We start from the raw sequence: 22,285 nt of genomic DNA, 5'->3' as shown, positions 1-22,285 counted from the left end.
AAATATAAAGTTAAATGCTATCCATGACCTTGGCATCACTAAAGACCCAGTCAAAATAAAATCAATATGTGTCCTGTAATGATTCAGACAACTGATACTAAATGATATTTAATTTTAATTAACTTTAATTTAAAATAACTGATTTAATTCAACATTAAATAACATATTTAATTTTACTAATAAATAATTGTATTTGAATAGTATTTATTATTGCCATAATTAGGATAATCAAACTATTGACAAAACATACCAATGCACAAAGTGACAATAATGTGTTGAACTTATATAATAGCTTGAAAATATTATTTTACAAATAGGTAATCATTACTTTTTTCAAATACAACAGGTACTAAAAAGCAAACTATTCAATCCCTTGTATGTGAGTAAAAATCAGCTATTAAAATCAGCTATTAAATAAGCTGGTTTACTTGTTCTATTGCAAATTGCTTCTCATGGTAATAATTTAGTTCTAAAATAATGCATAATTTTCTCAAGTCTTACATCTTTTCTTCAGGAAATGTTTTGAACTTTTCCTACATAAATTTTCAAGATTATATTCATCAGCTTCTAATTGTGGGGTCATTAATCTTGTTACAAAAGGAAAGATACTTAAAACGTTAATTTTTGTCCTGAAAAGCCAGTGTGAATAATGAAAACTGATAACTAGTTTTATATCAAAGAAAGATGTCTTCATTTAAGGTCACAACATCAGGATGGATGGTAAACATTAATACAAATATCTTTCATTAAGCAGCAATGGTATCAAATTCATAATAAACATATTGTGTATTTGTTACAGAGAAGACACCTGAGCTCAAAAAGTAGCTAACCTGGCCAAGGGACAAAGTTATTAAATAGTTGAATCAGTAGAAAGTGTTTGGAGTACTTTAAGCTTGCACGGTTTTTGTACAATATGATGGACTGTCCATCTGATCCAGTTTTACAAGTAGGATGCATAAACCTGGTTTTTCTTTGCACTGCCCAACCTGGTCTTCTGATGTGTATGAGGGTCCCAGGGATCTGCCTTACAGCATCTGCCTTTCTCCATGGCAGACTGAAACATTTAACTTCATATGTTTAAATTTACACATGATTTCCCAGGAATATGGTCTCTGTTGTGGCCCTAAGAAAAATGAGAACAAAAATGGCACTCTTTCCCTTCTAGAAGCATGCAGCTATGGGATAAACTGTACTGATGATATACATCATCTTTAGCTATCCTGTGCTGGTGACTTTTATATGTCATATATTTTGCTAAAGACAAATATATGAGTCTTCATAATAATCTGACAATAGGGCAAAAAGTCTGTTTTTTATGAAGAAATTGAGAGCTACAGAATTAAGGATTTCAAAGTGACATGACACTATTAGAGCTATTACGATTTATCCATCTCATAAAAAGGAAGAATTACAAAATAAACTATCATCACTCACTTTTGGATAAACAAAATTGTCAAATTATGCTGTATAGCTTAATCTATAACATTTTGATTAGATAAGAACTAAAACATATGTTCATATAAACAGTGTATAATTTTCTACTGATAAGTTAAAGTGTACTTACTGTAGCAACAAAGATAAATTCTCTTTTTTGCTTTAATTTTGTACTCATATAAAATAACATCTAAAGTGGTGTCCAACTCCACATCCCTAGACTTCTCACATTGGTATCCTTAACTCTAAATTTTGAGTATTTAAACATTAGATGTTTGTGTATGTCTTCACATACACATATTTCCAACAGATCAGACTGACTTCAAAACAATGTAGTCTATGGCAATGTTTCTCAAACGTTATTATGTATATAAATCTGCCAATCTTTACAAATGTGATAATGATTCAATATGACTGGGATAAGATTTTCCATTTCATGCATCCTTTGTAATTCTAGGTAATATTGAGCCTTTGTCTGGGGAACACATACTCAGGAGTGAATTTCATATCTCACTTTGTGTTCAAGAGGATCGTTTCTTTTTTTTAACTTCAGTTTGTACAATGTTTATTACTTTTAAATATGTACAGTAGTTAGGATCAGGATAGCAAAACATTGCATAGCAGGAATCCTCGGGAAATTAGAGTTGATTAATATGCAAGAATGCTCTCCAATTGAGTTATTCATGATTTATGAACACATAGTTATCTAGAGTAATTACAAATATTTGAATATGTAGTAATTTACAAGAGGATTCAACGGGCTAAAATTTTTATTCTTCAAGTAAATTTTGTATACGTCATTCTTTTTCTTAGCAAATCCTTTTTTACAAGTAAGGAAAAGAGTCCTCACTCTTGTTTGTGTAATCACATAGGTCTAGTTTTGTGAAGTCTGAATTACAGTACCTTGTACATGGAGAGTTCTACCCATAATGTGGTTTATTCTCATGTTTATCTAAAAACAGTGAATCTATAGAGTCACCCCAGAAGGAAAAATTTTTCCCAAGATCTTGTCACACCATTCTTGCCCTGGTAAGTAAAACCAAAGAGAGTGAACAGTGGTTGTTTCAATAGTAATGGCAAATGACATATGGTAAGATTCACTTGTTTTCAAAGTACATAAAGTGAAATATTCATTTTGCTTTAAATCTGTATGTGCCACAAGTCTATCTCTTGAAATACAACTTTGTATTAAATTCTTCTCACTTTTTTTCCTTTCCCTTTCTTTTCTTCCTTCTTTAGCTCCTTTTCCTCCCCTCCCCTCCTCTCTCTTTCCTTCCTTCCTTCCTTCCTCCTCCCTTCCTTCCTTCCTCTCTGTCTCCTCCCCTCCACTCTTCTCCTCTTCTCCTTCCTTCCCTCTTTCTTTTCTTCCCATCAGTGTCTCACTATGTAGCCCAGACTAGTTTTGAACTCATAACCCTCTCACCTCAGCCTCCCAAGTAGATGGAATTACATATATGTGCCACTATGCCTGGCTAAGTTTTTTTCTATCCCTGGGACAAATGTGGCAATGGCAGCTTGGTTTTTCTATTGGGAGCTGAGGGATCCAGGAAGGAACTGGTTTGAGAGAACTGAAAGGTTTAGTAGGTTTGGTCATGAAGGAGAAGAGATCTATTCCTTGAACTAAACATTGCTTTACTTGCTCATGGAATTCAGTGGACTTACAAATAGGTCTTTCTTGAGAATAAAAAGCTTTAAGGAGTGTAGATTCCAAACCGAAGGCATTCCTGCCTTACAGCAACTCATAACTCTCTACTCACTCTACTCCCAAAATAGTGAGCTTCGAGTGAGGAATCCCATCTCCATGGCAGGATGTACACCAGGATATCAAATTTGGAGCCACCTCAGGCAATTCGAGATACCCCATCTCAAAATAAAAATAAATACTAAAATAAAATGGGCTGGGGATGGAAATTTCCCCTGGGTTCAGTCTCTAATAACACACACACACACACACACACACACACACACACACAATCACACATCATACATGAAATGAATATATTGTGAACATAATTGAAACCAACTCAGGATATCTGAATGAAGATGTTTATTTCTCATTTTAGGTACACAAGGAATGTTAAGTACAGAAAGGATGAGGTTTTAATGAAATTAATTATAATGATGTTTGGTTAGGAGGCATGTTACCTGCCTGGTAAAATACAACAATTTGATGGCACAAAGGCAGCAAATCATTTCTCAGGGCACCTGATAGATTGATATTGAATTCAATAGTCTTTTTTTCTAACCTTCTTCCAGAACAAAAGTCTCAAAGGATCTTGCACTTCATAGAAAAAGTCTAAACATCCTAGGAACTCCTCCAAACCTACTCAGTTCTAGTAGCTTCATGGGAGGCAGGATGAGGCACTCCATGGTTGCCAACAATTGTTGAAAAGACTTTTCCATGGTTTGAATTAATTTTGCTGTATCTGTCCTACCCTTCTCACTCTACTCTCTTTACTTTCCAACATAAAGCATTTACAGGAACATCCTGTGGGCTCCTGGTTGGAAGTGCCTGGCTGGCCTGGGCCACACTAAGTGAAGTAGAGTTGTCTTGAGGGCTGCAGATAAAAAACATAGCATAGTCAATGTTTTCATGTATATAAGTAACAAAACTTCCTTGTAAAATATTTTTATTATAACACATGCATGTATAACTCATAAGTTACAGGTTGGACACACCAGATTATGAAACAATAGTGTAACATTATTACTAAGTTATAATGACAAAAAATTCAGAGGTTTTTATTTTTTAAATTTCAGAGGCCTGCCCACCCCCTACCAAGGTCCTGAGTGGCAAGGAACACGCCAAATCACCCCGCTGCAGACAGGCAGGTCTGCCCATGATGTACTGAGGTCCCGAGTGGAACAGAACACGCTGAATCACACCACTGCAGATAGGCAACCACTTGGTTCCACACTACAAAGATGCAGAGGACACCAGACCACTAGACCAAGGTACTGAGTCCCGCTGCTCCCAGCCCAGAGGTATGGGCTTCTGAGCCACCGTCCACAGCTCCCAGTCCAGAGGAAGGGGCTTCCCGGGCACCATCCCTCCCGCTGCTCCCAGCCCACAGGAAACGGCTTTTGGGTCACCATCCCTACTGCTGCTCCCAGCCCCTGTCCCACCTCTCCCAGCTCAAAGGAGGTAATCCATGCAGGTGCTAACAGCCCCCTGCCCAAGTTGAAATGAGAAAACATGTAAATAAGTCTCAAAAACAGACTTCCAGATCACTTACAGCAACCCCAAAGGGAAATGAGATGGAACACTCTCATACTCAAACACCTGGACCCACTGAACTGGCAACCAAAGGGGATCTGGAAAAAATGAAATCAGAAATAATTTCTCAGATAACAGGAGAAATTGTGCCCCTAGTGCAAGATATGATTAATAAATCTAGAGAGAAGCTCAGGAACATGATGGAATCCCAAAATAAGAAACAAATGGAATCCATAAAACAGAGGCAAATAGATTTCCAGGACATGAAAAACTCCATTGAAAGTCTACACAGCAGAATGAGCCAGTGGGAAGACAGAATTTCAGATATAGAAGATAAAATTGCAATTAGTGACCAGGAAAAGAAAAATTGCTTCAAACTTATAAGGGAACATGAGAAATTAATCCAGCAGCTACTAGACGATGCCAAGAAGAATAACATAAGACTGATTGGGCTCAATGAAGAAACAGGAGAGAGTGGAGATGACATAAAAAATCTCTTCACAGAAATAATGGCAGAAAACTTCCCAAGCAGGAGAAAAGAGCTTGACATACAGATAAGTGAGGCATATAGGACTCCAAATAGCCTTGATCAAAAAAAATCTACACATAGGTATATAATTGTTAAGATTCCAGAAACACAACAGAAGAACAAAGTTCTCCAAGCAGAGAAAAGCAACAAATCACATACAAAGGAAAGCCCATCAGAATCACAGCAGACTTCTCAACACAAACCATCAAGGCAAGAAGAGCTTGGAGTGACATATTCCAAGCCCTAAAAGAAAACAGCCTCCAACCCAGATTGATGTACCCTGCAAAACTATCTTTCAAAATGGATGAAGAAATAAGATACTTTCATGACAAACAGCACCTTAGGAACTCCGTGAATACCAAACCAGCACTCCAAAGAATTTTACACAATATCCTAGGAGCAGACATTGAGGATCACAACCCCAGGAAGCAAAGCAGAATGAACCCATCTGGCAGGACAAGAAATTAAATGGAAAGGGGGAGAACCCAACAGAAAGAAAAAGTCATGGCAATGACAAGTCAATACATTTCAGTTATAACCATCAATGTTAATGGTCTCAATTCACCGATCAAAAGAAATAGACTGGCAGAATGGGTCAAGAAGCAAAATCCAACAATATGCTGCATACAAGAAACACACTTAATTCAAAAGGAAACTCATAGACTGAAAGTTAAAGGGTGGAAAACAATACTCCATGTGACAGGAACCCCCCAAAAAACAGGAGTAGGTATCCTCTTTGCAGATCAAGTAGATTTCAAACCAACACTGATTAAGAGAGATGAAGAAGGACACTACATCCTTGTAAAGGGAAGAATCCAAGAGGAAAAGATGACAATCATAAATATCTATGCACCAAACACCAGTGCACCCAACTATATAAAACAAATACTAATGGAAATGAAGAGTCATATATGCACTAATATAATTATAGTGGGGGATCTCAACACCCCACTGTCACAAATAGACAGATCAACTAGACAAAAAATAAGGAATGAAATGCTAGAACTCAATCAAACTCTTGAACAAATGAACTTAACAGATGTTTACAGAGTCTTCCACCCCACAAAATCAGAATACACATTCTTCTCAGCTGCACATGGGTCATTATCAAAAATAGACCACATACTCACACATAGAACATGTTTAAGTAAGTGCAAAGGAATTGAAGTTATCCCCTGTATATTATCAGACCATTGTGCAATGAAATTGGAGATCCATAGCAAAAGAAACAGGAAAAATTTCATAAACACATGGAAACTGAACAACACACTTCTGAATAACCAATGGGTCACAGAGGAAATTAAAAAAGAAATCAGACAGTTCCTTCAATTAAATGACAATAAAATATATCGGAATCTATGGGACACAATGAAAGCAGTCTTACGAGGGAAATTCATAGCAATGAATACACATATTAGGAAAACAGAATGAGCCCAATTAAACAACCTGATACTGAATCTCAAGCTTCTAGAAAAAGAAGAGCAGGACAACCCCAAAGCTCATACAAGGGAGGAAATTATAAAGATCAGAGGAGAAATCAATGCAATGGAGACTAAGAGAACAATACAAAAAATCAATGAAGCCAAGAGTTGGTTCTTCGAAAGAATCAACAAAATTGACAAACCTTTGGCCAACCTTGTCAGAAAAAGGAAAGAAAAGGGCCAAATCCATGCAATTAGGAATGAAAAGGGTGAAATTACAACACACCCAGCAGAAATCCAGAAGATCATCAACACCTACTTCCAGAATCTATACACCAATAAGATGGACAACACAGAAGAAATGGACAGATTCCTGGATACATATGAATTACCAAAGCTGGACAACGAAGACCTAAAAATCCTGAACAACCCAATATCAACCAATGAAATTGAAAATGTAATTAAAAACTTATCAACTAAAAAAGACTGGACCCTGATGACTTCAGTGCTGAATTCTACAAGACATTTAGAGAGGAACTGCTGCCACTACTGTTTAAACTCTTCAATGAAATGGAAAGGGAAGCAATACTCCCAAATTCATTCCTGGAAGCAAGCATCATCTTGATCTCCAAAGCAGAGAAAGACCCAACTGAAAAAGAGAACTATAGGCCAATCTCACTAATGAACATAGATGCAAAACTCCTTAATAAGATAATGGCAAACAGAATGCAGAAAATCATCAAGAAGATCATACACCCTGACAAAGTGAGATTCATCCCAGGGATGCAGGGATGGTTCAACATATGCACATCAATCAATGTAATACACTATATCAATAGAACCAAGGACAAAAACCATATGATTATCTCCATAGATGCAGAAAAAGCATTTGACAAAATCCACCATGCATTTATGATAAAAACCCTACAAAAAATTGGAATAGATGGTCTCTACCTCAAACTGATAGAAGCCATCTATGAGAAACCAATAGCCAATATCATACTAAATGGTCAAAAACTGAAATCCTTCACACTAAAATCAGGAAAAAGACAAGGATATCCACTATCACCACTCTTGTTCAATATAGTTCTGGAAACATTAGCCATGGCAATTAGACCAGAGAAAGAAATAAAAGGAATAAAGATAGGTAATGAAGAAGTCAAATTGTCATTCTTTGCAGATGACATGATACTCTATATAGAAGACCCCAAGAACTCCACCAAAAGTCTTCTAGACTTAATAACCAAATTCAGTCAAGTAGCTGGTTGCCAGGTCAACACACAAAAATCAATAGCTTTCCTCTACACCAATGACAGACTCACTGAGAGAGAAATAGGGCAATAATTCCTTTCATAATAGCATCCAAAAAACTGAAATACCTGGAAATCAACCTAACAAAAGAAATCAAAGACCTCTTCTCTGAAAACTATGGCACTCTGAAAAGAGAGATTGAAGATGATATCAGAAAATGGACAGACATCCCCTGCTCCTGGGTAGGAAGGTTTAATATAGTGAAAATGGCCATTCTTCCAAAACTACTATATAGATTTAATGCAATTCCAATTGAGATCCCAGCAGCATACTTCATGGACCTTGAGAAAACAATCCAAAAATTCATTTGGAACAAGAAGAGACCCAGAATAGCAAAAGCAATTCTAGGTAACAGAGACATGGCAGGGGGTGTCACAATCCCCAACCTGAAACTCTACTACAAAGCTACTGTCATAAAAACAGCATGGTGTTGGCAAAGAAACAGACCCAAGGACCAGTGGAACAGATTAGAAGATGCAGAAACAATGCCAGACACACTCAGCCATCTCATCTTGGATAAAGGAGCCAAACACCCTCACTGGAGGAAAGATAGCCTCTTTAATAAATGGTTCTGGAAACATTGGGCTTCAAATTGCCAAAGATTGAAACTAGACCTGTATCTCTCACCATGCACTAAACTAAAATCAAAATGGATTAAAGATCTAAATATTAAAATAGAAACTCTGAACCAATTGGAACAGAGGTTAGGTAGCAATCTTGAAGACATCAGTGTAGGAAAAGATTTTATGAACAAAACCTCAGTTGCCCATGAACTAGCACAAACAATCAACAAATGGGATCTCTTCTTATTAAAAGGCTTCTGCACAGCAAGAGAAACCACCAGCAGTGTGAAGAGACAACCCACAATGTGGCAAAAATCTTCACCTGCTGTTCCTCAGACAAAGGTCTACTATCTCAAATCTATAAAAAACTTAAAAAGATCAGACCTCCCAAATTTAAAGACCCAATCCAAAAATGGGGATCTGAAATGAGCAGACATTTCTTAGACAAAGAAGTAGAAATAGCAAATAAATACATGAAAAAATGTTCAATATCACTGGTCATTCGAGAGATGCAAATGAAAACAACACTGAGATTTCACCTCACTCCAGAAAGAAAGGCTGCTACCATGAAATCAACCAATAACAAATGCTGGCATGGCTGTGGGGAAAGAGGAACCCTGCTCCACTGTTGGTGGGAGAGTAGACTGGTGAAAGCACTGTGGAAATCAGTATGGAGATACCGCAAAGAACTAGGACTGGAAGTCCCACTTGACCCCGCTATTCCCCTGCTGGGGATCTTCCCCCAAAGAATTAAAAGAATCATACCACAGTGATATATGTGTGCCCATGTTCATAGCAGCGCAGTTTGTAATAGCTAAAACTTGGAAACAGACCAAATGCCCATCAACTGGAGACTGGATAAACAAAATGTGTTTTTTTAATAAAATGGAGTACTACTCAGCCATAAAAATGAGAAATTAGAGACATTTATAGCTAAGTGGATCCACATTGAGGCCATACTCTTAAGTGAAATAAATAGGACACACATAAACAAATACTGAATAGTTTCTCTGGTGTGAGCAACTGAAAGTGTAAATAAGGACTAAAATGTGTAATAGGTAATGTGAAATAGGAAGAAAAGGGGCAAAGGGGAAGGAAGTGGGAGGCCTAGGGGAAAGGATAAAAGGGAATTGGATTAATATGAGAAAATGGAAAAATAGGTACAAAGTCTTTGTAAATAGGGAGGAATGGAGGGGTTGAAGGGAGGGCTGGGCAAGGGTGAAAAATAAGAACCAAGAGAGACTATGTAAAGATGCAAATTTCCAATGATGAACGCCATTATATTGTATACCTAAAATGTACCAATGATTAGAATGAATAATTGAAAATGTAAAATAGGAATAAAAGGTCCAAAGGGGTAGGGGTAGTGGGAGGGGCAGGGGAAAGGAAAGAAGGGAAAGGAAAAATGCTGAGAAATGGAAGAAATGGAAATAAAGTCTTTGTAAATAGGGAAGAGTGGAGGGGGTGAAGGGAGGGCTGGGAATGGGGGAAAAATAAGAACCAAGATGCATTATGTAAAGGTACAATTCCCAATGAGAAAAATAATTGTGTTGTATACCTACAATGTACCAATAAAAGAATTTAATAAAAAAATAAAATAAATAAATAATTTTTTAAAAAATTTCAATGAGGTATAATGCCAAGATAGAATCTAATGTGTGAGTTTAATATATGAAAAGTGCAGATTCGTAAAACGTCTATCTTTGTTAATATGTAAATGTGTTTAACAAAATTTGTTTTGAACCATGGATGTCTTTATCAGTCAACTTGTATTGGTATTGTAACTTTATTACCAATGTAAAATCATATATCCTTTGTTGTACAATTTGGGTATGGCTAATCCTTTAGTCCAAAACATAAATACAATTCTACTACTTAGTAATTTGTTTTTGTCTGCTATTTATAGATGTAGTATTTACATCACAGTTCAATCTATCAGTTGTTTATATGACTTTTCAAAATTCCATCAAATGTAAGCTATCTACATTAAAGCCTTATACAATTTATGGTTTCATGTTGCAATTTATTCAATGTGTTATCCTTAGCCCTTTATTAAGAAGACTAATGTATTCTATTCTGAATTCTCTAATAGTCGCCATCGACAGGATGTTTTCATATGTTGAGGTCCTAACCTTCAATGTGAGGGTATTAGAAGGTGGTAATTAGGTCACGTGAGTGATGACTTTGTGGAGATCAATGACATCATCTAAAGAGTAGGAGGTAAGGAATCTCTGCCTCTCCTCTTGACTACTTGGGTATGCGACAAGCAAGCAGCCACCTGCAAAGTGAGATGAGGGCCTCATGAGATGCCAGAGTACTGCCATCTCCATATAAGTTGTCCAAGACTCCAGAAATGTGAAAAATAAATTTCTGTTGTTTAAGCCACTCTTTAAGGTGTTACTGTAGCAGCCTACACAGCATAACATAACAATTCTACTGAATGCTAAAAATGTTTTTTTAGAAATTATAGTAAAATATTAAACAGAAGTAAAAGCAGCACCCAAAAAGCTACGAATTGATTTTTAAATTTAATAGTAATTAAAAATTTAACTTAATTTTAAATTAAATTAATGATTTCCAGAGTGGAGATATTTCTAAACTGTTAAGTATAGTACATATATTCAGAATAATTCAGCATACTGTACTGTGCTTTATAAATGAATTTCAGCATAGTTTTATTCAAATTGCTGCACTGAAAGTCTGAAGCAAAAGGAAATATCATGAATGTTGATCATATCTACATTTAGTATGTTGATATTGTCAGGTGTGGTGCTGCACACCTCTGATCCTAGCATTTGGGAAGCTGAGATAGGAGGATTCCCAAGAGTTCAAGGCCAGCCTGAACTACATAGCAAGATTCTGTCTCAAAAAACAAAACAAAAAAGTTGATATCACATTTATGATGTGTTTTCTGCTTTATTTTTAGTTTTATTTTTAAATGTTAGATTTCAATATTCTTTAGACCTGTAATCTTTTGGAGTCCTTCCAATTTTACACATAGTGCCACTCCTGTTTTTTCGTTTTTTTTTTTTTTTTTTTCTTTGGTACCAAGGATGGAACTCAGGACCTTGCACTTGCAAGGCAGGGGGCGTAACCACTGAGCTAAATCCCCAGGCTGTTTTTGAATATTCTTTCTTACTACAGCAGTCATTTGAATGCTCTCAGATGACTTTATCTTTCTGTAGGTTTGATTTTGAAATTCTTTAGTTGAAAGCTTATAGTATTTCATACAAGATTATGAAACGCTTAAAGTATTTCATAGTCCTCCAAAACCTCTATTCCTGGAGATATTTTCAGTCCTTTCTTTAAGTCTTTCTTTGAGGATGGCTATACTGTGTTACAGGTTAATTTCTAGTTCCTAATGTTCATATGTAGAATTAGTAATACTCAAGGACCTCAGAAAGTGAATTTATTTAGAATCAGAATTATTGAAGATGTAATTAATTTTTTTATGTGAAAGCAGATGTTTATTGCACAATTTTTAATTAAATGTCTTAAATAACAAAACATACTAACCTAAACTGACAATGAACTGGTAATATACAAATGCTTCAGGCTAGAGGTATGTTTGTTCTGGATGAATTAGTATATAATAAATTCTCATGACATTTGATTCCAAAATGAATGCATGAATTGGATTGACATGATTAATAATTTAAAGCAAAATATAAACGTTAAGGGCAAATGAAACACTGGCATTAATTTGTAGGAGTCAATTCAGTATCAATGACTGGAGAGCTATATATTTTTTAAAATGTGAGGTCAAAAAATCTTTAGTAAGCAACCCTGTGCCTATGTACACCTGAAGATCAAGGGCTGGAATTATATTCCTGATGAATACCATTAGGAAAAGGATGTATAACATCTACCACACATCTGTTTCAAAACAGCATGTTTCCAAAATTATACATTTCTTTACAAATGAACATTACACATTAGCAACATTAATTAGCAACAGAGACACCATCAGGATAAGTTCCAAAATACGCTGCTTTCACAGGCATCCCTGAGCTGTATTTGAAGGCATCCATTTTAATCTTGGGGCTTTAGGAACATCTTCTTTGTTTTAATTGGTTTTATGTTTCCATTTTCATCTTCTTCATTATTGGCACGGTCTCTCTTCTTGGCAAACTTTTTTCCAATTGTCCCTACCAAAGTCTCATATCTTCTAGCCATTTCTTCATCTGACACATCAAGCTCTACTGTTCCATCTTCCTCTTGCTCCTCTGCTTTGTTCTTAGAATTCATCTGAAGCATTAATTTCTCAATTTCAGGATCAAATCCTCTGAATGACATTCTTCCATAGAGAAGATCTTCACATAACAAGAAACTCTGCTCTTCTATTATGAAACTTTCTTTCCCTTTAAGCTCTGGCAAATCCAAGTACCAGTGCTCTTCATTAATGATCTTCTTTTCCTCCTCTTCTAGCTGTTTCTTGGTTTCTGAGTCCAGTACTCTTTGCATGAACTTCATGTGTAGCAAGTTCTTGGACAACTTGGTCTTGTGCTCCGCCGCCATGCTGGCTCCAGCCCAGGGCCGAAGATGTAATTAATTAAGAGGTCTACTACAATACAGTGGACTCCAATCCAATGTGCTTAATGTTCTTATACACAAGCTAAAATATTTCTTCTAGTTTATTTCATAAATTTAATATTTGTGAGGAATGAGAGGCAAAAGGGTTATGCATATTACTGAGCTCCCTACTCTATTTTTCCCAGCACAGATCAACTAATATTATGTATAATTTTCTTTTGATGTGTTTTACTTACTTTTTGCATTCTACTTCTAAAAGCAAAACCTCAACAGCATCTGCAATTTTTTTTTGCTTCTTCACAGATAATTGTCCAAAATAATTAGGTCATTATTTATGATAAAGGAGGCCTTTAGCAAAAGTATGATGAGTAAATGTTGATATGAACTAATGAATGAATGAAAGAATGGAAATAAATCTGGCAGGGCATATTATCCACTAAGAAAATAATGTCTATTCAACGAATCCTAACTATACATTTAAATACTTCTAAATAGAAAGTCTGTTTCCATAGTAAGAATAGACAGCCATGTTTTTGCCTATACATCTATGCTAGTTTTTTTAAAACTTTATTTTCATCTCTAAAAAAAGAGAAGACTTGCAATTTTCAAAGCATTGAAGTCTTTCAGTGAGGATATAAATAAATCTAGAGCAAATACCTATAGAATTATGTTTTCCTGAATTTTGTTATGTAAAACTTACTCAATTTTTAGTTGTACTAAACTGGCATGCAATTCTCAAAAAGTGAAGTAAACCAATTTTTAAAATTCATTAATCATGTAAACACAATTCTTCAATTGCATGTCTAAACTTCATAAGCTTTTCTTCTGGAAGCATGTTCTGTACATAAGCTAATGTAATGATTAGATAATAATATAGCAATTGGGTAAAACAAAATCTCTAAATTTACATCGGTGATAACCATTAAACTTAAGGTGAATACCTGTAAAAGGTTCAAATTTATGAAACTAAAACTGGGAAAGCAATTCTAGCCTAATAATTTTAGGTTTTCTGCCCAAGACTATGCATGCTCTTCTCCAAACTTAACTTGGTTGAATCAGACCTCATTTTCAAATTCAGAGTTTTCTTCCCAGAATCATCTATCTGCTGTTTTTTTTTTTTTTCTCTCTTCCTTCTTCATTTTCCCTTGTTTCTATGTTTATCTTTCTGTTCGTGAATTTTTGGAATAAACATAGATCACAGAATGTAATAAAAAAATCTATGTACCAGTTTGCTTACCCACCTGCCTAAAGAAGGTATTTTTGTTATTTTAATTTTAGCTAATAAAAAACATTACCACATTGTAATGAGCATAAATAATATCAATGTCAAAATATATGTAAATGTCAAGGAGAACTAAATCACAAAATCATGCCTGGTAACATAACTCAATCCATCAATTTGATAGTTTTGAGAACTATAGCCAGGCATCCTAATTAATCGCACTACTAAAATAGCTGAAAAATGCTTTGCTGTCATACGGCAGTGTTTCAATCAACAATCTGAAGGTCAGTAATATCATTCTGAACCTTCCATACAGATAAATAACAAACATAAATTGTTATTTCTTTTAATCTAGGTCATATTTTAAAAAGTAATCAGATTTGAAACCATATTATATTACTACAACATAGTAAGATCTTAAAACTTAAAAAAAAATAATAATGGTGGTACTATGAACCTTGGTCTTACCTTGGTCTTAAGAGTTCTTTTTCTTTCTCTGACAGAGAATACCTATGGACCCATATTTTTAAATGCATGTATTTTTCTCCTACAGACAAAAGGAAATGCCAATTCCATCAGCCTCAAGGTCTCAAGGTCCTAAGCAGCTGGATATTGTCTTTGCGGCAATATTTCAAGAATAAATATTAAAGCAAAGTGACTTGCTGAACAAAGCATCTGCTTGAATTTTCACTAATGTCATACCAAAAATTCACCTACAAGAATAGGGACCATTATTCACTGTGCACTAACATGTGCATTACACGATGTCTCCTCAAGGCTCTCTCACTCACCTCCTGTGAATAATGGCAGAGTGGAAGAAGGAATGCATTTTCAGCTCTTGCTGAATAACTTTGTGCAAATCTCCTTAAGCCCTGCTCTTACATAAATACTCTCTAAGGCTGCCAATTGGCAGGAAAATAAACAAGTAAAATAAATCCTATGAATTAGATAATGATTTAAGATTTACAAACAAAGAAGAGGAAAATTATCATCAGATAGCTTCATTTTCAAATGCAAATCAATTTTCCTATGTATAATTTTGTCAAACAATTTTGTCTCAAAATCAGTACTCCAAAACCACAAATTTTCCTTTTGATCTTATAAGTCAAATGAGGATTGTTTCTATTCTCAGAAAATTTATTTTACATATTTATAGTTTATAAAGAGGAAAAAGTAAGAAAGTTGATTTTTCTGGAAATAATCAAATAATTCTCTACAAACAAGTATCTTTTGAACTATAAATTTTTTATTCTTCTTACTTTGTAAGAAAATGTATTTAAGAGCTGATACAGTTGATTATTCAATTCAGTCACAAATATTTGTGAACAATATATTCAGAAGATCTTCCTAGGTGATACTTCTAAAATCTGCAAATCTAAAAACTGGAGTATGGGCCAACTAGAGTTCAACCAATCAAGTAGTGTACAAATATTTCAGATCATCATTGAAAAGAAACATTTTAAGCTACCTTTAAAATATTTTCATAACACTTCAGTAGAAAACATTTCATATATAATCAGTAATATAGATAAGCACTTTAAAAATATGAGAAAAAGAAGAAATGATTTTCTATTCAAGCAGAATAGATTATATTTAATTAAAAACAATAAATTTATTTTATTTTGTTGAGAGTAGCAAATATGGAGAAAACTTTGAGCTCAACTTCATGCAACAGATGTAATTCATGAATATTATACATACACTGAAAGGTATTAGAAATGCAGATTACATATTTAAAGTACTAATTATACAAGTAGAAATAAGTGCTACCAAATGGAGTGAAAAGAATGTACATTTTGATCTTTCTTCTTGTTTTATTTAAAGTCTTGGCATTTTGATATCTGAAAGACTAAAGGCATTGAGATGATATCATTAGGGATTACGATCAGTAATAAGAAATGTGCTGCAGGAAAATTCAGGATGCATCTTCTGCCTAGTTATGGCCATGTCCTAAGTGTTATATTTCTGACATTTTTTAGTTTTAATGCAGAAAATGACTACAGGACACTAGGAAAACAATTTTTAAAACATATTAAATAGAAAATTCAAATTTCTGTGTAATGAATAGATATAATTTTCCTTTCCTTAGTAAAGAAATAGAATACCTAATGAAAGAGGGATCCTTGCCTTTACAAAACATTATGTACTTCATTGTGGGAATATTTATTAAGCACCTCTCAGGCACTAGATTATATATATTTACTCATTTACCAAATATTTATGAGCTACTATAATTAAAAGTGATGAGCTATTATAGGATAGACTATGACTATGACACAAGATATGCTATTCTGCCACAAAATAAGTAATAAATTAGTTGAAGAGATAGAGAACTAAATTAATATTAGGAGATATTAAAATGTTTTATTCATTATTAAAAGATATTTTAAACTGTTACAAATTATCCATGAAGTTTCACTGAGCACAGTGGAGACAGCAGGATACAGATAAGAAGTCTCTCTAAATTAGATAAGGAAATACCTATATAAATTATATATAAATAAATTAGATAAGGAAAATGAAAGAAGCTCACTATGTATAGAAGGGCATCACGGACATGTGTAATGCATGACTTCAAAGGGTGAATGTGGAGAACCAGTGAACAATGAGGATAGCCAGGAATTAAATGTCCAAAGACCTTCAGTAAAATGTTAAGTGATATACATTTTAGAGAAAGGCAAACAAAGAAAATCACCAAATTGGATGCAAAAAGAATATCCTGGCTTCTGGCTCCAGAAACCTGAGTAACTTAGGCAATTGTTCTTATCGGATTGTATATACAATAACAATCAGTTAAATTTTCAGACCAGTTCCAAATATTCTTTTTCACAATGTAATTCATTTAAAAGTTCTGTGATGGAGAACATATGTGTCAAGGGCATTTAATTGACTCAAAAACAAAAGATCAAACTTTCATAAAGTCTTAATTTTAGAATATTGATCTATCTAAAAATTTAATGTGTTTATTAACATGGCTGCATTTTGTTCATCTTAAACTAAAAACTCGTTTTACTTTGTGAAGTACAAATAATTATCTTTACATTATAAAGTTTGAAATCACCTGGGTACAAAACTACATACAGAATTTGAAATATAAATCTTTTGTGCTAACAGAAAAAACGAATTAATCACATTGTTCACAGAATAAGGATTTGGTGCACTTGCCCCAAAGGCCTCGTAGTCTACTGCAATACAAATGAAGGCTCAGTCTTAGTGATACCTCAGTCATAATAGAAAAAAGAGAAATTAACAGATTAGAAAATGACAATTCACATGTATTGGATGTTTAAAAAGAGTCTTTTACCATTTTTACACGTCTAAAACACACTCACAAATATATTCTTAGGAAATAAAGAAAACTGTCTTTTCTGGCAGATACAAGATCTCTCCTATATTTTCAAATATAAAGAAATTGGGCGTAAGATATAATTGCTTCCTAGATGACAAAATTTTAACATAGAACAAACTAGTAGGGAGGAGTAGAGAAATGTCATTTAGCCTGTGTGTGGCCTAAAAGTCAATTCCATGAGCAGACAAGGTCAATCCTACACTAGTGCATGCTTATGGTCGCAATTTACCTCGCGGGTTTTGGTGAAGGAAAAAATAAATCCAAGTTTTCATTAGAGCACTAGTTATGTTGAATTAGTACAAAATCATTTCTTTTCAAATTGTCAAATTGTTTTTTCGGATACAATAGTGTGAAATTATTAAATCTTAGTTTCAGAAATTTGAGGTATGAAAATTTCCATATCCTAATTACCATTCTGGTTTAGAGATTTTTTGAATAACCATTTCAGTGTAATTAACTTTGTATAACATTAAAATTCATTAATACATTTTAAGACACTACCTAAAATTGCTCTTTAAAGCAAAAGTTAGAACTATTAAATATCAGTTAAATGTATTATGACTTATTTTTCAAATATCCCCCAACAATCTCATATGTCCACACTGTGGTTGGATCACGAGGGTGCCAAACTCAGCAGTGAACCCATCTTTTGATAAGTTCAGTAGCTGACTGCATTGTCAGGAGATCAGGCCAAGTTTATAAGGTGTCACCCAAGCCATGACCTGGCAAAGTGCATTTTGGCCATGGCTCCTTCTTTTTCTGCTTCCTGGGGTCATGTGGTGAGTACCTTTCTTCCTTCCGCCATACTGCCGTCCTATTTCAGTTTTCAAGCCAGCCAATCATGACTGAACCCACTGAACATGTGAGCTAAAATCAACCTCTTATCCTTCATTTCTTCAGGGAGAAAAAAGGGAAGATGATGATGATAAGGAGGTAGAATGAGGTAGGATGTGAGAAGATTGAAGGAAGGTGGAATTAGTCTTTCTAGAAAGCAGGATAAAGAGGGTTGGGGTGCAAGACAGTGATAAAACGCTTGCCTGCCTGAGTAAGGCCCCTGCGTCAATCGCCAGCTCTAAAAAAGGTAAAGAAAATCTGAGGGAAAGGCCCTCCAAAATCTTATTGCATGTGCTATGTCTTTGAAAATTCTAACGGTATTTAGAACAGTTGGTTGCAATTACTTTTGTTGTTTATTGATTTTTTTAAAAAATTACTTCTCATGAACATCAAATGTATGATTTTTGATAAGAACAAAATACCGCTCTATTGTTGGTTTTGATTTATCATAACTGATCTTCTCTCTCATTTATTTGCATCTAAGTTATATGGACTTGAAGAAAAACAATTCCTGTTTTTCTTTCCCAGAAATGTTTTGACATATAAACATGAGAAAAGCCTAACGGCGTCAATGCTTTCTTTTTCTCACATAACAAGATTATCAAAAAGAGGAAAAAATAAATGTCAGAATATTAATGGGCATTATTGAAACATGAATAATACATAATCATGATTTTATTTTCACTATTGTTAAAAATAAATTCTCTGAAATTAGTTACAAATTGAGTGGAACTTTGTACATAATTTTGCTTTTTGTTATACTTTATTTTATTATTTAATTCCTTATAAACCTGGCCAAGAAAAATATACATTTTAAAAAGTAAAATTGTTAAACTTATTCTTAACATTCTAATAAGATCATTAGCTGCTCTATTAGACCCACTGCTTTCCTTGATACCTGATTTGTTGTCAGCAACAGCCCCAAGCCTGGTATCTCCATGTAGCTGCTCTGCTGAGATTTCAGTTTCCTCTATTTTATTTTATATTCTCTGAGGGAGCATTTGCAAAATCATCACCTCAAGCAACTCCTCTCATCTCTAAAATGGTAGCTAGTTACAGAAGCTTTGATTTCTCTTCAACCAGCCAAGAAAGGCCCTTTGTATGTTTCTGTCCTTTTTTTTGCTACAGGATAGCTCATTTATTTTTGTGAGATCTGAGTCCATGGTGACCCTATCAAGGTACATACAGATGGAAGGAGAAAGAGGTCAAAGAGATTAAAAATTAAAATTATGTGGGCTTTTGGCAAGCTATGAGAAATTAGCAGATAGGGAGGTTATTCATGAATAAAAGAAGAACATCAGCAGAAGCTTAAACAGTCAGATATACTAGCACTTGCCTTTAATTCTAACTACTCCAACGAATAAGACAAGAAGATTCCAAACTTCGGGCAAGCCTTGGCAACTCTAGCAAAACCTTTCTCAAAATAAAAATAAAAACGGTTGAGATGTAGCATGTGGGAAGTCCTGAGTTCAATCCCCAGGATCCTACTGACATAGGAAGGTAAAGAAAACAGGGAAGGAAGAGAGGAAAGGACAGAAAGGGGAAGAAAGCAGGAAACAAGTAAAAGAGAAAAGTGCACAAAGTTGCTGAGCACTGTCTAAAACAATAGTGCATGGACAAAATGTAAATGTTTTGATGTAAAAACAATACATTTGAAATAAGAAAAAAAGACTTTAATCCTGTAATGCTGAGAGTCAGTATTGCAATTACTATATGCAAAATCTTGAGATATTCACTACTATTGCCAGCATCAAGTGATACCAGAGGCAGGACCTCTGTGATTTTCTTCACACTTGCTGTTGAAAAAATGGCTCAAGTCTCCAGACATAACATTCTTATGATAGTAGGAAGACAAACCTAAAGGAAATGTTTAGCTCTGCTGTAGAGAGGAAAGTTGAGGTGGTGAGTCACGCATAGGAGAAGGCACTCAGCTTAACCATTATCATCCACCAGGAGAGACAGAAACTCTTCAGCAATATTCAGTATCTATAATCCATGACACAATATAAAATAGGTAATATATACCAAATACTATACAATATATAATATTCAATAAGCAATATGTAGTGTATAATATAAAGCATACAGGATACGATATATGATATGTAGCATGTAATGTGCAATATGCAATATACAATATATAATATATAAGTATTCTTCTGACAAATATTGATTGGTAGATTGTCTTCAGTCACCTTTTTTTTACTTCCATAAAATTAGAATTTTGTTCAATGATTCATTTAAAAAGAGATTTCATAGCAAAAATATTTTTATTTATATTTTTATTTCCTCAGATTATTTCAGTTCTATTTTTCTTATTTCTATTCAGTGAATCACATTTCCATTTAATATGGTTTGTTTCCTGCTTGAAAAAACTGTCTTTTCCTTTCTAATACTCTCAATTTCTCTTTCTTGTTTTCTTTTTTTGGTACTCATGATTTTATAGTTGGTTACACTTCCATTTCTGTTTTCCTAATCACTTCGTTTATTATTAACCTTTTTTTCTTAATATTGCCTGCAGTAATTGTTCTACCTGAAGTTGAGCTCATTAATTCACAATTCATCTTTACCAAGTCTATATTAATTTCAGACAGTACATTTTCTAAATTATTTTATATTTGATATTTGCAGTTAGTTATTTTAATCACTGTTAACAAAGTAATTTTATCATTATTTTATTAATTTTATTTCCTCCTATTTACTGTTATTAACTTATATCTTATCTCTGCAAGAACTTTTATAATCATATTTTGACTATTTTATAAATATTACTTCAATTAGCACAAGTTTTTTCATTTTTCACATTCCATTAGATCAGCGTCCTACTAAAAAGTCACATCAATTTTCCTAAGAGCAATTTTCCCATATGAATCGGGTAGGTGAGATGACACTGTTCAATTGTGTGGTGTTAAAGACCACTCTTCTATTTGGGGAGTAGGTGATATAAGTTTCACTACATAGATGATGATTCAAATTTGCCCTAAATTTGTTCTGACATTGTTTCCATATCTCTCCAACTAAACAGTCACTCTATTGAGCCATTCTTATATGACATCTCCATCGGACATCCTTAGGGTATAGAGAGTGAAGAGGAAGAAATCTCAGTTATGCCTATTCATGACTGTATCTACCTGTCACCCACTCAAGATTTGTGCCATTACCAAATCTTTTAGTTCCATATCCTAAAGTCTCAAAAAATGTTGCAGTAAATTTACTTAAAAAGCAAATTATCATTTAACAGATTATAAAGAATTATTCAACAAATGAAGTAAAGTGAAAACACTTCAACAAAGAAATACTGATTGTAAATAAGCACATGAAAATTTGGTCAGTATTATTAGCCATTATAGAAATGAAATTCAAAACCAAATTAGATTCTGCTATGTATTTATTAGACTGTCTGAAACTTAAAGATCTGATCATCCTAAGTTTTGTTAAGGACGCAGAACAATTGGATTTTTTTTATGTAACACTAATGGGAATCTAAAATGATAAAATAACTTTGGAGAACTTCATGGCAATTTCTTAAAATGTTAGACATACACTCACCATACAACCAAGGAATTTCACTCTTATGTATTTGCTCAAATAAAATAAAACCTCATGTCTATAGTAAGATTAGTATATGAATATGTATATATATATATATATGAATGTTTGCACTAACCTTATCATTTATCCCAAAACTCAAAACAACCACACAGATCAAACAACCACAAAATAATGGATAAACAAATTATAATACATCCTACAATAAGATGCATCTCAGAGATTAAGAGAAGTTATATCAATACGTGAATGTATAGATTATTTCAAAAAATTCTGCTAAGTAAAAGAAGGAAAACCTACCTAATTTTGATCCTGATCACCAA

At 34.0% G+C, this 22,285-nt stretch overlaps 1 pseudogene; it reads right to left on the bottom strand.

The window, feature by feature from the left end:
• Positions 1-12,468: 12,468 nt before the first annotated feature.
• Positions 12,469-13,001, bottom strand: LOC101715528 (M-phase phosphoprotein 6 pseudogene; annotated as a pseudogene).
• Positions 13,002-22,285: the final 9,284 nt, after the last annotated feature.

Source organism: Heterocephalus glaber, unplaced genomic scaffold, assembly GCF_053883595.1.
Source record: "Heterocephalus glaber isolate CG9 unplaced genomic scaffold, H.glaber_assembly_v1.0 deba00001465, whole genome shotgun sequence".
Lineage (NCBI taxonomy): Eukaryota > Metazoa > Chordata > Mammalia > Rodentia > Bathyergidae > Heterocephalus > Heterocephalus glaber.
Note: the sequence above shows the minus strand (reverse complement) of the source record. Positions and strands in the feature narration are given on the sequence as shown.